This window comes from Anguilla anguilla, chromosome 4 (genome assembly GCF_013347855.1).
Source record: "Anguilla anguilla isolate fAngAng1 chromosome 4, fAngAng1.pri, whole genome shotgun sequence".
Classification (NCBI taxonomy): domain Eukaryota; kingdom Metazoa; phylum Chordata; class Actinopteri; order Anguilliformes; family Anguillidae; genus Anguilla; species Anguilla anguilla.
The window spans coordinates 40,078,483-40,092,892 of NC_049204.1; positions in this window are offsets into that span (position 1 = coordinate 40,078,483).

Genomic DNA, 14,410 nt, shown 5'->3' on the forward strand with positions numbered 1-14,410 from the left:
ATCAAGTGCAGGAGAATTAAATGTAGGAAATATGGAGAGGAGGAAGGAACACCCACAAAATGTGATTTAGATACTAGTACTGCATCTTGTAAGTAATTTTGTGATTAGGTACAAATAGCTATATCAATAACAAACTCATTGTTTCATGTTTCCCAAATCATGTCTTATTCACGGTTGAAGCAAAATTTAACTGTAGAACAAACATTGCCTGTTGGAAAACTCGCTGGAGGAAGAATGCAACTGGAAGCAAATGTAACTGGTAACATCACAAGTGGCGTGCTATCTTACTTCTACACACCATGGCCACTACGTTTGCAGTGTTGAAGTGCCTTCAGGAAGAAAAACTGAAGGCACTTCAACATAATACACAGCAGGACATTGTCCTTAATTCTGTTGTCAATAATTTATTTGTGTTGTATAGCACTGAGTTATTTAAATGTTTGTGGTTTTATTAACAAAGCATATGCAACCAAATGATTTGATGAAGTAACTTTAGTATTCTCACTGTGTTCTCTTTTTACATATTCAGAAACTAATATTTATTTAGTTGAGAATAACACAATGACATAAAAATAAATAGGAGGCCACCAGCCTGAGGCTAGCTGCGGAACAGTGACACAGGTCCAGCCTCGAGAGCCTTTTCAAATATCAAACAGATGACGTCCAGGTGTTACCCATGACATCAGGGAGCAACAAGGGGCTGCATTGGAACTGTACATCTCAGGTTCAATCTAACATTAGAATGCTTCATTCTTTACTTTGAGAAGCAAATCTGAGTAAGCCTTACATGCCAGAGGGTAATTTTCACTGGGTTAAAAACAAACATGCATGATAGTGACATTCCTTTATGTTGAACACATTGGTGTGATCAGCTGTACCTATGCTTAACAATACAGCATAGGCTATAGGAAGTTGTTAGTTGGCAACGAAATGCTTAACGTTACCCCGCGAGCATCGTTGTATTGCTATGCGAAGGGAAAATACAGCGAGTGGTGAAACAATAAAATAAGGATAATAATAACAATAAATAAGAAAAGTGGCTGCGTTTTGTCATTTAGTGGCGAGCATGTGCCCGATCTTGCATAATGTGCACATTCATGTTTATCCGGGAAAAATAAAACATGCGTGTTTGTATTTATGTAAATGCATTATGTTTCTTTATTATTATTATTATTATTTTAGAATTGGGATATTTTTTGATGAATGGGCTGGTTTGTGGCTCTGCTTGGGTGGGTTCACCATTTTCAAATCTGGCACCTTCTCCACTCAATTAAGACAGCAAACACCAGCAACTTTGTTAATTTAGCCAGCTAGCTCCTCTACTCGTTGTTGTAATTCAAATAAGTATTTGTGTGCCTTCATGGCATGAGAACCTATAAGTTTTTTATGTTGTTTTGAGGGAGTAATATCGCTAATTATAGTTTAGTAGCCATGTGATATAGCTTCTGCTACCAAATGCTTACTTAGTTAGCTAGCTCTTTGTAGCTAGACCTACCTGCATGCAAATTATAGATTTCTCAGTGAAAGTAAAGTTTGTGTTACTTCGTGGTCCATATTACAGTTTGTATAGTGAATTGGAGCTGCTGTGGTGGATCTGTCAGATATCTTACACATGCCACATCGTGCCATTTTAATTCCTCCGTCTTCATCATTTTCATCTCCTTGTATTTGTAGTCAGTGCATGACTTGACTTAAGCAAGTGAAAAGGAAGGGCCCAGACATTAGGCATTTCTTTGAAAAACAACCATAAAGACAATTAAGTTGCAGGAGCTATCCGTATCATTCAATTTATGATCAAATAATTCCGACTCATAGGGGAATTGTTATTATTACTGGCGTACAGTTGAGGCCAAAAGTTTACATACACCTAGCCTAAGCCTTCAAACTGAGTTTTTCACAACTCTGCACATTTAATGTTACCATTCATTTCTTTGGGCAAGTAAATTAGGGCATCTACTTTGTTCACATCAGAGGTCATTTTAAAACAATCGATTAGAGACAGATTTATTTCAGAATGATACTATACCAGAATATATCAGAATTCCAGTGGGTCAAAAGTTTACATACACCAAGTTGACTGTCTCTTTAAACAGTCTGGAATTTTCCAGAAACTGATATAATGACATTTTAGAAGCTTCTGATTGGCCAATTGTCATAATTAGGAGTTAATTGGGAGTGAATTGGCACCTGTGGCTGTATTTAAGGCCTACCTTTAGGGCCACTGTCTTTTTGCTCATGATAACATGGGGAAATCCAAGCAACTCAGCTAAGAAAAAAATACCTCAGAAAAAAATTGTGGACCTCTACAAGCCCGGTTCCTCCTTAGGAGCAATTTCCAAATTACTGAAGGTGCCACGAGCATCTGTATAAACAATTGTATTCAAATATAAAAACCTTGGGACCACATAGACACTGCATTTTTTAGGAAGGAGGTACAAATTAACTCCCACTGAAAATATAATATAGTACATAAAAGCTGAAATAAATCTGTCTCTTAGCTATTATTTTGAAAAATGGAAAAAAAGTAGAAACCCTAACTGACTTAACACAGGAAATGTATAGTAACATGAAATGTGTGGAGTTGTGAAAAATATAGTTTGAATATCTTTCAACTTTCAGCCTAGGTGTATGTACATTTTTGGCCCCAACTGTATCAATAAAATATAATTAAGGCAATTATTTCATTTTTAGTGTTGTTTGTTGGCTAAAATTACTGAATGAAAGATATCTTTGCTAATTGCACCACTTTCCTGCTATTCCCTGGTAAACTGAATTATATCAAATCCTGATAATTACACCTATGCTCTTTTTCACCTGGAGGTGTCCTATGAACAACACTGGTCAGGAAAATGTTTTTGCTGAGTTTACTTCTCTGGGTGTATTGTAAAAGCTTTTGCATTAATTAGCAGTTTACACGAGAACCATGTGGCCTTCTTACAACCTGAGCAACTAATATATTCTGTCCTCAAGTCACAAGAAATAAGCATGAAAGTGTTTTATTTTTAAAAGTTCAAAATCACTCCTACGTCCCTGACATGAAAACTCTAAAAGATCAAATATTTTTGTTCTGATTGTTTGCAAAGAAGAGAATGCGAACTTTCAAAAGTATGTTCTATCTCAGAACACAGGGCTCTGCTGGCATTTAGGAAACTATGTGAACTTTAAATATTTCTCTATGTATAAAAACTCATGAAGACCTTGGGCCTTATTTTTGTGACTAACACGCCTGGGAGTAAGTGGAATTTTTAGTGTGTCTGAAATTGAAAATTTGTGGCCCGCGCCAGGTTTGATTGCTTCTTGGCTGTGGGGTTACCAGGATTTTCTTCATGGGGTTGCCAGGGGGGGTCGCAGACTCAGTAAAGAGGGCCATACTATTACTATTTTGCTTGAAAAATAGGAGCGGCACCTGGAGTGGCCAATCAAATTCCAGAGGTGGTCAGTGCCACCCCATTGGATACGCCCCTGGTTCTTGGTCTGCAGTAAACATTTCTGTCAACATGGGTTGGGTGCCGCAATAGGCTGTGAGTCAATAGAAACATTTGGCAAGAAATATTTAGTTTTTTCAATTTGACTATTTGATATGTAAGCTCTGTTCATTTAAGCAGTCCAATGTCAGTTATTTAGGCATTGCACCTGTATGGAGTTAATCAATGCAAGCTACTTGAATGAGAGACACAAGGAACATGGGAGACCAACTCTACACCCGTCAAATGAGCGACGCGCATAGAGTGCACAGACCAGGCTCTGTCTGGAAACTCTTTCTGCAGCCAACAGTAGTCCAAGTAAGCAATCATGTTCTTACGCGTTTCCATAATCAATCAATCACATACAACAGATTTTCTCATAGCAATAGAACACCTTTTAAACAACAATCAAAATCAAAACCTCCAGTGCTGCTGCTTGCCTGTGCTGCTTTTGCATGCTTCACTGAATTGTGATCACCCTTCACACCCCAGCACCAGCTGTTATTTGGATCTGCTTATAGATACTGGGGGTGGTTTCTGGTAGTCCTCATGTTTAGTAGGGGAGATGCATCGTGCTTCCTGTTAAATAAGGCACACTGGTGCAAGCACAGTTATACCTGAAGCAGATCCATTCACCACCAAACCAAAAAAATGTACTTGCATATTTATTTCAATATTTAATCTAAATATTTGAGTTAATAACTGTCTAAAACTTGCTTTTATTTGTGCATATGGCAGTGCTAGGTCATTGATTCAGTGACCCTTTGAAATGCTAAAAATGCATTTCAGATGTTTGGACCGGTTGAGTGGTACATTACAATGTAGCCTGCATAAATTAAATGCATTATTTGTGGCTTGCTGTATTGCATGATGTTGTGGTGGCAGTGTAGTATGATGGTTAAGGAACAGGGCTTGTAGACCTAAGCCAGGTTCAATTCACAGTTAGGATGCTGCCATTGTACCCTTGACTAAGGTACTGTACTTAACCTTAATTGTTTCAGTATATCCTGCAGTGTAAACTGAGGCAACAAATGTAAAATCTGTTTACAAATCAATGCATACAATGAACGAGAGAGCAAGGACTGGTTGGCTACAGAGTTGTTTTTTTAGTAAGTGTACATTCAACACTGAACCCAGCAAAAACCATCACATGCATCAGCTGAGTTGAAGAGGGAGCAAGATTTTTAGCCAAAAAAAAACTGGGAGATGATTAGATGGCAGGTAGAGAAAGCCAGATGGGAAATTAGCCAGGGCCCTCTTTGCAATGAGCATCATGTAGTTTTGCAGGGTTGCAAAGGGAAAATTTCTGGTAAATTGCTGGAAACTTTCCAAGTTAAGCTCAGGAATTTTTGAAATTTTTATGTAAAATATTAGCTCACAATAGTTAGATTATTAAAAATTATTAGCTTTAATAATTTATTTGGGGGAAAATACATTATAAAATACATATTAAAAGGTAATTCTAGTTGTGGTTAAAATAGATATGAATTTCATGGAATTGCAACCCTGCACTTTGTATTCTTCCATCTAATGTGCAGTGTACTCTTGCATGTCATGCACAGATAACTGTCAGCATCCCATCTTATGGGAATTCAGTAGAAATGCAGCCATCTGCATGCACAGTGCATTTTCCCATCAGAGGGAATACATTATTCAAAATTCCTGTTTTTTTGTTTTTTTTTTGTTCAGTGAAAGAATCCCAGGTAAAAGGTAAAAACTCATTCAGTTTAACTGACCATGCATTTTTGATTTCCCTTAGTAGTTTTGCAATTTTGTCTGCTTATGATGAGGTAAAAGGTTTATGTTTCTACATGCATGACCTGGGAAATGCAGGCTGTGCAAATAACCCCCACCATTTCCCTTTTATTACAGTTAATTCCCAAGGAAAGTTTCCATACCTGTATATTTCCAAAATTTTGCAACCCTATTGTCATGGCATCTTTAATGATCACAGTGAGTCAGAACCTTGGTTCGGCATCTCCATTGCTGCATGGGGGCATTGGGGTTCATTTGAGGGAAACCCCCCTACTGGCCCACCAACATCCAAGTCTCCCATCCAAGTGCTAACCAAAGCAACACTTGCTTAGCTTCACTTCAGCCAATTGGCAAAATCTGGGAACATGGTGGTATGGCTGCTGGCAACAAATCATATTTAGTTCAACCAGCAGTAAAGGAGCAGGGTACTGAATCTAAGACCAGTCTGTATCAAGGTACAGATACAGACTTGTCACAAAACCAGCTCTCTGGCCATTTAATTACCTCCTTCCTGCACCTAATTGACTATCATTTGAATTCCATCCCCACTGTGATTCGCTAGGTCATCACTGCACCACATCCTGGTTAAATAATGGTAAAATAGAATACTATGAACTGATGTGAATTAAGGGCAAATAGACACAACACATAAGCAATGAGGATTAAAAGGTATCAGCTGCTGAGGCTCAATCCAAATTTAAATTGTCATGCTTGTCAATCACGCATTACAATCTGAAAAAAACATCTGGAAATCTCTGCTGTTTGTAATATGTTGGCAACCACCACCATAGTAAAGATGTACCGTAAAATCCACACATAACGGAAAGATATCGGATAACATTCAGGCTTGAGTGTGGGAAAGTGAGTCACCCCAGGGGTGATTTTGGGGGAGAGCTCCTCATTTAACCCTACTTGGCTCACCTTCTCCCCCCTGAGCTCTCAGTGCTCTCAGTGCTGGTGCTGGCACACACACACACTCACACACACAAACACTCGCATACACACACACACACACACACACACACACACACACACACAAACACACACACCCACACATTCACTGCATAGTTCGTTTTGGTATGCTTGGTGATTATGCTGAGTCATATGGGCCTTGCTGGCCTACATCCTGTGAATGTGACCGTGATGCAAGACACGCCATGTTCTGCCTTCAACGATGATATTCAACATCTCTGAAATGTAACTTTCTATTTATGCATGTCTGCTTTTTGTCATGGTTCTGTGTTTTCCTGTCTGTGTTTCCCTTGTTGGGCCGCCAGATGGCGGCACTTCTGTTTTGTGTCCTGCTCCCCCTTGTTAATTGTATGATTGTTTTCAATTGTCTCGTTATTCTATCATTGTTCCCACCTGTGTCTTGTTATCCCCTCCTTTTCTGGTTTGATTGTTTTTTGAGTTCACCTGTGTCTTGTTACCCCCTGTCTATTTAAGTTCTTTGTTCCCTTGACTCGGGTGCTGGTTCCTTGTGTTTGTTTCCTACCTGTGTTTGCTTCCGACTTGTGCTTGTTCCTGACCTGTATGTATCTTCTGGTGTTTCTTTTATGTGTTTGCCTGTGTGTTCCACCTGCCTGTATCCTGCCTGCCTGCCTGTGTTCTGTTCTGTGTTTTTTTTCGTTCTTAAGAATGTTTTGAGTTTGTTTTGCCCTTTGTGGCCTTACCTGTTCCCTGTTTGTTTTGCCTTTTTTTGTTGTAGTAAAGTCCTTGTTCGTATCTATCCTTTTGAGTTTCGTGTTTTTTTTGTTTTTTTTTTTCCCCCCTCTGCTTTTGGGTCCATACCCCCCACGAGTCCTGACAGCTTTTAAGTGCTTAAGTTTGGATATGATATCAGGATACTAACTACAAAAGATATTTCATTGGAACATCTTTGTTTTAACATTTAGTAATCAACTGTCTAGCAGAACAAAACCAATTGAGCCATGCTGCTGTGGGCTGCAGGACAAAATTGGGCAATGGGCAATGACATAATTTGGGTGGGTAGCTCTGATCCAGACTACCACTGGCAAGCCCTGCTATCGGGCTCAAGCTGCACTGCAGAGAGCCACATTTAAGGATTGAATAACCAGGGGTGACCACCATGCCCATTGTGAGTTAATCACAATACAATTTGATCTACATTTGGGTTGACTGAAGATGCATAAATAAGGTTCGTCACCTGGGTCTTTTCACCACTGATTATTTCACAATACGGTATTAAGTCAGAAAAATAAAGGCTTTATTACAAGCAGTGATTTAGCTCATTTCCATTTCTTAACATAACACCGGCCTCAGGTACACAATCTCGAGGTCCACAAACTTGGCCCAACTCCCAAAATGATCAGTCAGTGTATTAATCCATCCAGTTAATAAAGCAGACTTTTCCAAATATAAATGAATGTCTCTGTTATCATTAATCATAATTACTACCCAGTCAGAAACATTGAGCAATTTATGGATTGTAATGAGGTGATTAATTGAAAATTTGATGTACTGCAAAACCATCAGTATTTGTGCACAGGGGTGTTTCACTTAGCTGTAAAATTTATTCTAAGAATCAGTGAAGCCTTCCCTGGTCTGAACCTCTGGCTGTTTCCTATTACCTTTTCTGCATTCTCCATTCATTGCTCAACCACAAATACTAAAACTGCACCCTCAGCAACAGCACGTGCCCTATAATTATGACATCACATTTCAGCGATGCTCTCATATTTTAGTATTCCACATTGGCTAGTTCATGCAGACTCATTTCTTTCTAAGATGATCTACTCTGTTTTCTTTTCTTTCGTTCAGTGCATAAAAACAAGTCCAGTCAAGTGCTGGGAATCTGCAGCACTTGGCACCTCACAAAGTCAAGCCTTTTTGATGAAATTGGTGGCTGGCTAGCTGTCCTGGACACTCATACACAAACTATATTTCCCAACTTGTCCCAGCTATTCATTCTTTACCTCTCAGTCTCCCACTTTGGGAACTGTCTCCCAGTTTACCCACTTTGAAATCTTTTACACCATATTAAGCGCTTTTGTTCTTTGGAGAAATGGAAGTGTCCTACAGTTCCCTGATTGATTGCGGTATCAGGCAGCAGCTCCTTCAGGGTGTCTTGATAAGAGCTGTTTTTCTTGGCCTCCCTCTGGGTGTTGGTTTTCTTCTTTTTCTAAGGGAATTAACTCTTGCTTAATTGTCTGAAATATCACACAATCTCTTTCCTGATCTAGAAAGCACCATGCCACCTTCCCCAGATGAAGCGAGTGCAGGGAATGCTTGCAAAGAGAAAGAGGGAGAAAGAGAGAGAGGTGCTCTGCATATTGAGAGAGAGAGAGAGAGAGAGAGAGAGAGAGAGAAGTGTTGCATATCAGTCCACATCTCCCCTGCTGGGGAAAGTGCAGAGATTCCACTCTCCAAAAGGGTCTTTTCCAGTGTAACAGATTAACGGTCACTCAGAAAGATGTATGGAGTTGTGACTGAAATGCTATCTCTGGAATTGAAGGCTTTAATGTAATGAGAATAATAGTGTTATGTCCCATAGTGTAGAGAACGAGCTTGCAGGTTTAAGCCCCAGGTGTGGCACAGTATTGAAGGAATAATTTAGTGTAATTATTGCATGTGCAGTAAAAATAGCTTCAAATGGAGGGGTTTTCATAGCCAAGCAGCTGGTGGAGGGCTGATCAATTGGCCAGATGGAAAGAACCAGTTTGGGAATTTAACCAGAACACAAGGTTAACACCCTTTCTTTTTTGATGAGTGCCTCGGGCTTTTGATAACCACAGTGAGTCAGCGTCTCCGTTTATAATGTCTCATTTGAGCTGCTCTGGGGATGATGGAAAACCAAGTGCAGTGCATGTCTTTGTTGTCTCCTCTGCTACATGCAGGAACAAACACACTGCCTCAGGTCCTCACGCACATGGCTCAGAAACTTGGCGCTATGACCTGCAGGTGAGTCTGAACTTTTGCTTTGTCTCCTCCCTCAGTTCACGGCCCCAGGTAACAGTCTCCCTAAACTGTGAGTTTTTCTAAGCCATATTAATCACCACCAACATTGGTCTGGGGTGGGAGTGGCGGGGGTGGGGGGGGGGGGAACCTCCCTTTAAGACAGGAGATCAACCATCAGGGGAGATGCTGTTGATCTGTGATGTGTATCCCAGCAACCAAGGGGCTCAAATCATTCTCACAAAAGAAGGGTCACTTCACCACAATGGCATCCTGTTAAATATAGAGGACATGCTTATCTTCGCTGTCTCAGGGAATTCGTTTTGCCTTTGTGTGTGCTCCTGAACAGATTCCTTTTTACACATACATGCAGGATAAACTTGACACAGCAGCACATAATTTAATTGGTGAAGTAAGGCTTTGTGAATGTGTTCTAGCTTTAAGTCCACAGAATGTAAGTGGGGATACACTCTTGTGGCCAAATGATGGCACTGCAGGACAAACAAACCAGTCCGACTAAGTAGTGAAAAAAAGGCTACTGTAAAGATATTGTAAATATACATTTTCAGCAGTATACAATCCAGCACATGCCATCTGGTGCAAACCCTGTGTTATTCTCCAGCTCTGGCTCCCTATAACAGAGGCTAGCCTCACCTTAACCTCTTAGCGCATTGCCCCTAGTGGTGGGCACGCCCGCGTGCCTAAATTACTAAACTCAAACATTCGGTGCTACTGCAACCAAAGTGTGAGATGAAAACAGAAACGCGTTGTTTCCGTTTCATTAGTAGACGATACATGACAACTATGCCGAAAACGGAGTTTCGCAGCCCACCATTGTCGCTCCCGTCGTTCATTTAACACACACCCCCTCCCTGCAGTCTCATCTAAAAAACACCCCCCACCCTTGACATAATGGACAATATTGTCTATCTTGGCATTCATAAAAATATTCTTTCACCACTAAAAAATCGTATTCCGTCATAGCAACAAAATAAACCCGACAATAGCCCTAAGATATGCCTATACAGCAGTGAAAACGCTGCTCACTGAATAACGAAATAAACGAGAAAAAGTTTTTAAAAATGATACCATGTCATTCTACAGTCAATATCTGGGACTAAATATTGAATAAATATAAAACCTTACTGTTGGTTTTACGTGTAGAGATGTCCCTTTTGAGACTGCGTGGTCATATATTGTCTTGGACAATCCGTTTGGGAAATATAGGCGCATCTGTGACGCCTGGGTATCTTCCAAAATAGCTGTGCGTAACACCACACCTGTTGTTTACGGCGTCGTCGCCCTTTTTAGTACAGTCTGACTAGATTTACAATTCATTTATTCGGTAGGCGAGAGTATAAGCTTTCTAACGATGTATAACATGTCTAATTCTGCTTTCGGAATAGCGTTTTATAGGTCAGCGTAACCTAAAATATTCTTAGCATAGCATTCACTTACGCAATCACACTCTGTTAGCAGACAAATACGATGCACCTAACGAAACATGTTCAAGGATATTTCGTAATTTCTTGGAAAATACTATTATTATTGAGGACTTCTGAACATAGCTAAGCCATATGTTTGCTGATAGACCTAGCTGACATCGTTTTCTGGAGCAAAACAGAAGCGAATAGAACAATATAATTGATACTGTCTCTCTGTCTCTATCTACTGAACATAGAGGAGATTTCACCATTGCTATGTAAGTATTATCGTTCAAAATATTTCGGTTATATACGTTCTTTTTGAAATTGAGTATTTTTAAATAGGTTAGTGGTGTTATATAATGTAAATATTTCACACTGTAATGTAAGCGTTAGACGGAAGTGTAATAGTTTTTGTGAAGCATGCAACAGTGATGACGTCAGAGCTGGAACATTGCCAAAACGTGGTGGACGGGTGAAAATTGTTTCATGTTGTCTCATCCCCATACAATAAAACATACGAGAGTACAGAGTATAGAAATACACACGAGTTAATTATTACACATTTAGGTACTGTACCGCATTGTGTGACAATGTTTTTGCATTATTTTTTTAATCTGATAGCAATGTTTCATCTTAAACCCTCATAAGGGGCTCATTTATATGCTTTATAATGGACAAAAAACATTTTATTCAATTTTGGAGAGATTTTGGATATGTTTCTGGACACCTAGATATTTTAGACCACTGTACTGACTGAAAGCTTGTAATTCCCATTTGAAAATTATGCAACAGTGATTTTCTTGAGTCAAAACAGTTGATTTGTAGTCTAAAAGCATGTTCTATTTCAAATGCTCTACACAGCCAATACTACCTTTTCACAATGATGTACACCAAGTCAAATAACAGTGGAAATTGTGCCCTATATTCTAATATTTTACCAAAGCATTTGTATGGGGCAGCATAGACTATTAATTGATACAGATAATTAACAAACAAATGAGACAATTAAGGAAATTGTTTTGAACAAAAAAACAGAATGCATATCAGGGCTTCAGAAATTTTCCTTTAACCCATTCTTTATATGAATGTGTTCCTAAGCTGGGGTCAATAATGGAGTCACCCATTAAGGAGTTTCTCTTTTTAAAAATCTTTTTATTTATATCTACACATTATATCATTTGCTTGCTTTTATGTTCTTTAGGATAAACTATAAGTCTTTCTATTTTTTTCTGCACCCTTGTGGTTTTACCACTCATAAATTATTGAATATGAATTTGGCTAAATAAAATTTAAGAAAAGGTTCACCTTCTTCCCAGAGATCACCTGGGACGCATTCCGAAGGCAGAATGCCACAGAAATTATTGGTGCTGATTGGAATTGCGATCTGTGCAGTAGCTAGTCAGAAACACTGGGGAAATTTTAAGCACAAGAATTTACCCACCCTAATGCTCTTTTTGAAATGTTTTGTGATGCTTTGCCTTTTAAATGTACCCCTGCTTTCAATTTCTAGAAAAAAGAGTGCTGCTCACACGGGGGACCATAAGGGCTCCCCCAATTGAAATATTGAATTAAAATTCTTCTCTAATTATCGTTTAACTGTTTGTTAATGCCATAACATGTCTCGGAAGGGACACATAAATAACAACATTTATGTTTAAAGTCCTAGATTTACAGGAATAGATTTTAAAAAATAAAATCCAGCAGAAAGTTTGCGGGCAAGATAAATAGACAAAACTAGGGGCCCTAGGTTTGATGATGATGCTGCATTTAAAATGTATTAAGTTTTGACTGCTTTCAAATTTACATGCAACCATAAATTAACTGAAGAATCCGCTGAATTGCATAAAAGAATCAGTTGGTTGACAAAGAGTGTTGACAACTGCGTGTGCCACTCAGGTGTCCGTTATAGACGTGATTCCCAACAGAAACTGGCTTTCTTCATACATTTTGGCGGTTTTGCATCTTTATATATCAATTGTCAGCATCTGCCTACCTTCCGTAGTATATGCTACGTATATATAGAGCATTATACAATGTAAGTGGACATAGTTCTTTGAAAATATCCAAAATATGCGCTAATGGTTCATGCAAATATGCAATCACATGGAATGAATGAATTGTGTTTGACAATTCTAAGCAAATACACAAATTATGCGATAATCTGTTATGCAATTAAATGTATTCTACTGTATTATCACTAAGCTATGCGGTTCTTGCCTATATGAGCAGATTGAACTGATAAATAAGATTCTGTAAAATGTATGAAAAGGATGGTGCATTCTTTGAGTGAATGCATTAAAATAACTTAAATATATTAAGGAGGTAGTTGTGTTGATTCCTTAAGTTAAAAGGTTAATATTGTACCCCAAGTTTTGAGTGACAGAAATTAAATGCATTTCAAGTCATACTGCAATTCCAAATACCACTTTACCTGTATAATGGCCCCATATAATATGTAAATCCTTTAGTATAGGCAACATCCCCTCAATCTGGCACATGCAAAATTGAACCCTTCAATAAATATTTTAATTGTACCAATTTTTTCCCGGTGTTTCATTTCTATACATAGCCTTCATCTAAATATATTCTGGAGGTCTCTTGAAGACGTTATGGAACTTTACATCCTAAATACAGCCTAATATAGGGAGACAAGGCATCAACTTGACAGTGGCAGTAAAGCCGGACCATCACTGTCACATGAAGTCACCACCTAAGCCTTATTTTGAGCCAGGAAAAGCCTAGCTCAGTCTAATGCTGTGTGTCCTAGCCTTATGCACAGTTAACTGCTCGGCTAAGCCTTATACACTGTCATAAGACTGGATGTCTTGCCATTAGACATAGCCATAATAACCCTGCTGGCCCAGTTGGTACCTCATCAGTCTTGTTGCCTGACAATTTTATGTCCCAGGCAAGAAATTCAGTTTATTCAAAAGTATTTATAGGGCTGGTGTTCGGTCAGTTTTGGTCCGATTCTAGAGTAGGGTTTTGAAGGCATGGTCTTGAAAAATCGGTCAGTTTCTGGGAATTTCCAAGAAATTATTGCTTGGGGTCCAACAAGGCCTGTCTGGTTTTTTAAGTTTATTTGAGCATCACAATCCTTTGTTACTTCCGGACGTCCTCCATACTCCATGTTAGAATAGTTCCTTGCAAATCAGTACTGTCATCCATCCATCCACCCATCTATTATCTATACTTGCTTATCCTGGACAAGATTGCAGGGGGTGCTGAAGCCTTGCATTGGGCAGGATTACACAATCTATCGCAGGGCACACACATCATTCACTCACACCATTCACTCACACAGTCATATCTATGGGCAGTTTTGAGTCTCCAATTAGCCTACCTACCTTTGGATGGTGAGAAGGAACAGGAGTACCCGGAGGAAATCCACGTGGACATAGGGAGAACATGCCAACTCCACACAGAAAGGCCCCAAGCCAAGATACGAACCAATGACCTTCTTGCTGTGAGGCGACAGCGCTACCAACTGCACCAACATGCCGCCCAGTATTGTTATGCTTATGTTACTTAATTTCAAATACAGTGTGCATACACAGATATTCTACAGTGTTTGTTATGGTGTTGAGGGCACATTTTTCAAATGTTGCTCAAAATATGATACGTATAATACACATTTGCAGGAACCGATTTTCCAGATGGAAGAGACCTTGAGGCCACAGCATAAAAAGAGCAGATATTCAGAACAGATTAAGTGGATAAACAGAAATATCAGGTGTAATAGCAGAGTTGTCTACATATCTGCTGCAGCTCACCCTGATACAACAGACCTCAGCAGACCCATATTTATGTAGGTTTTCAAATGCAAAATTTCGGCACATTGAACATCAC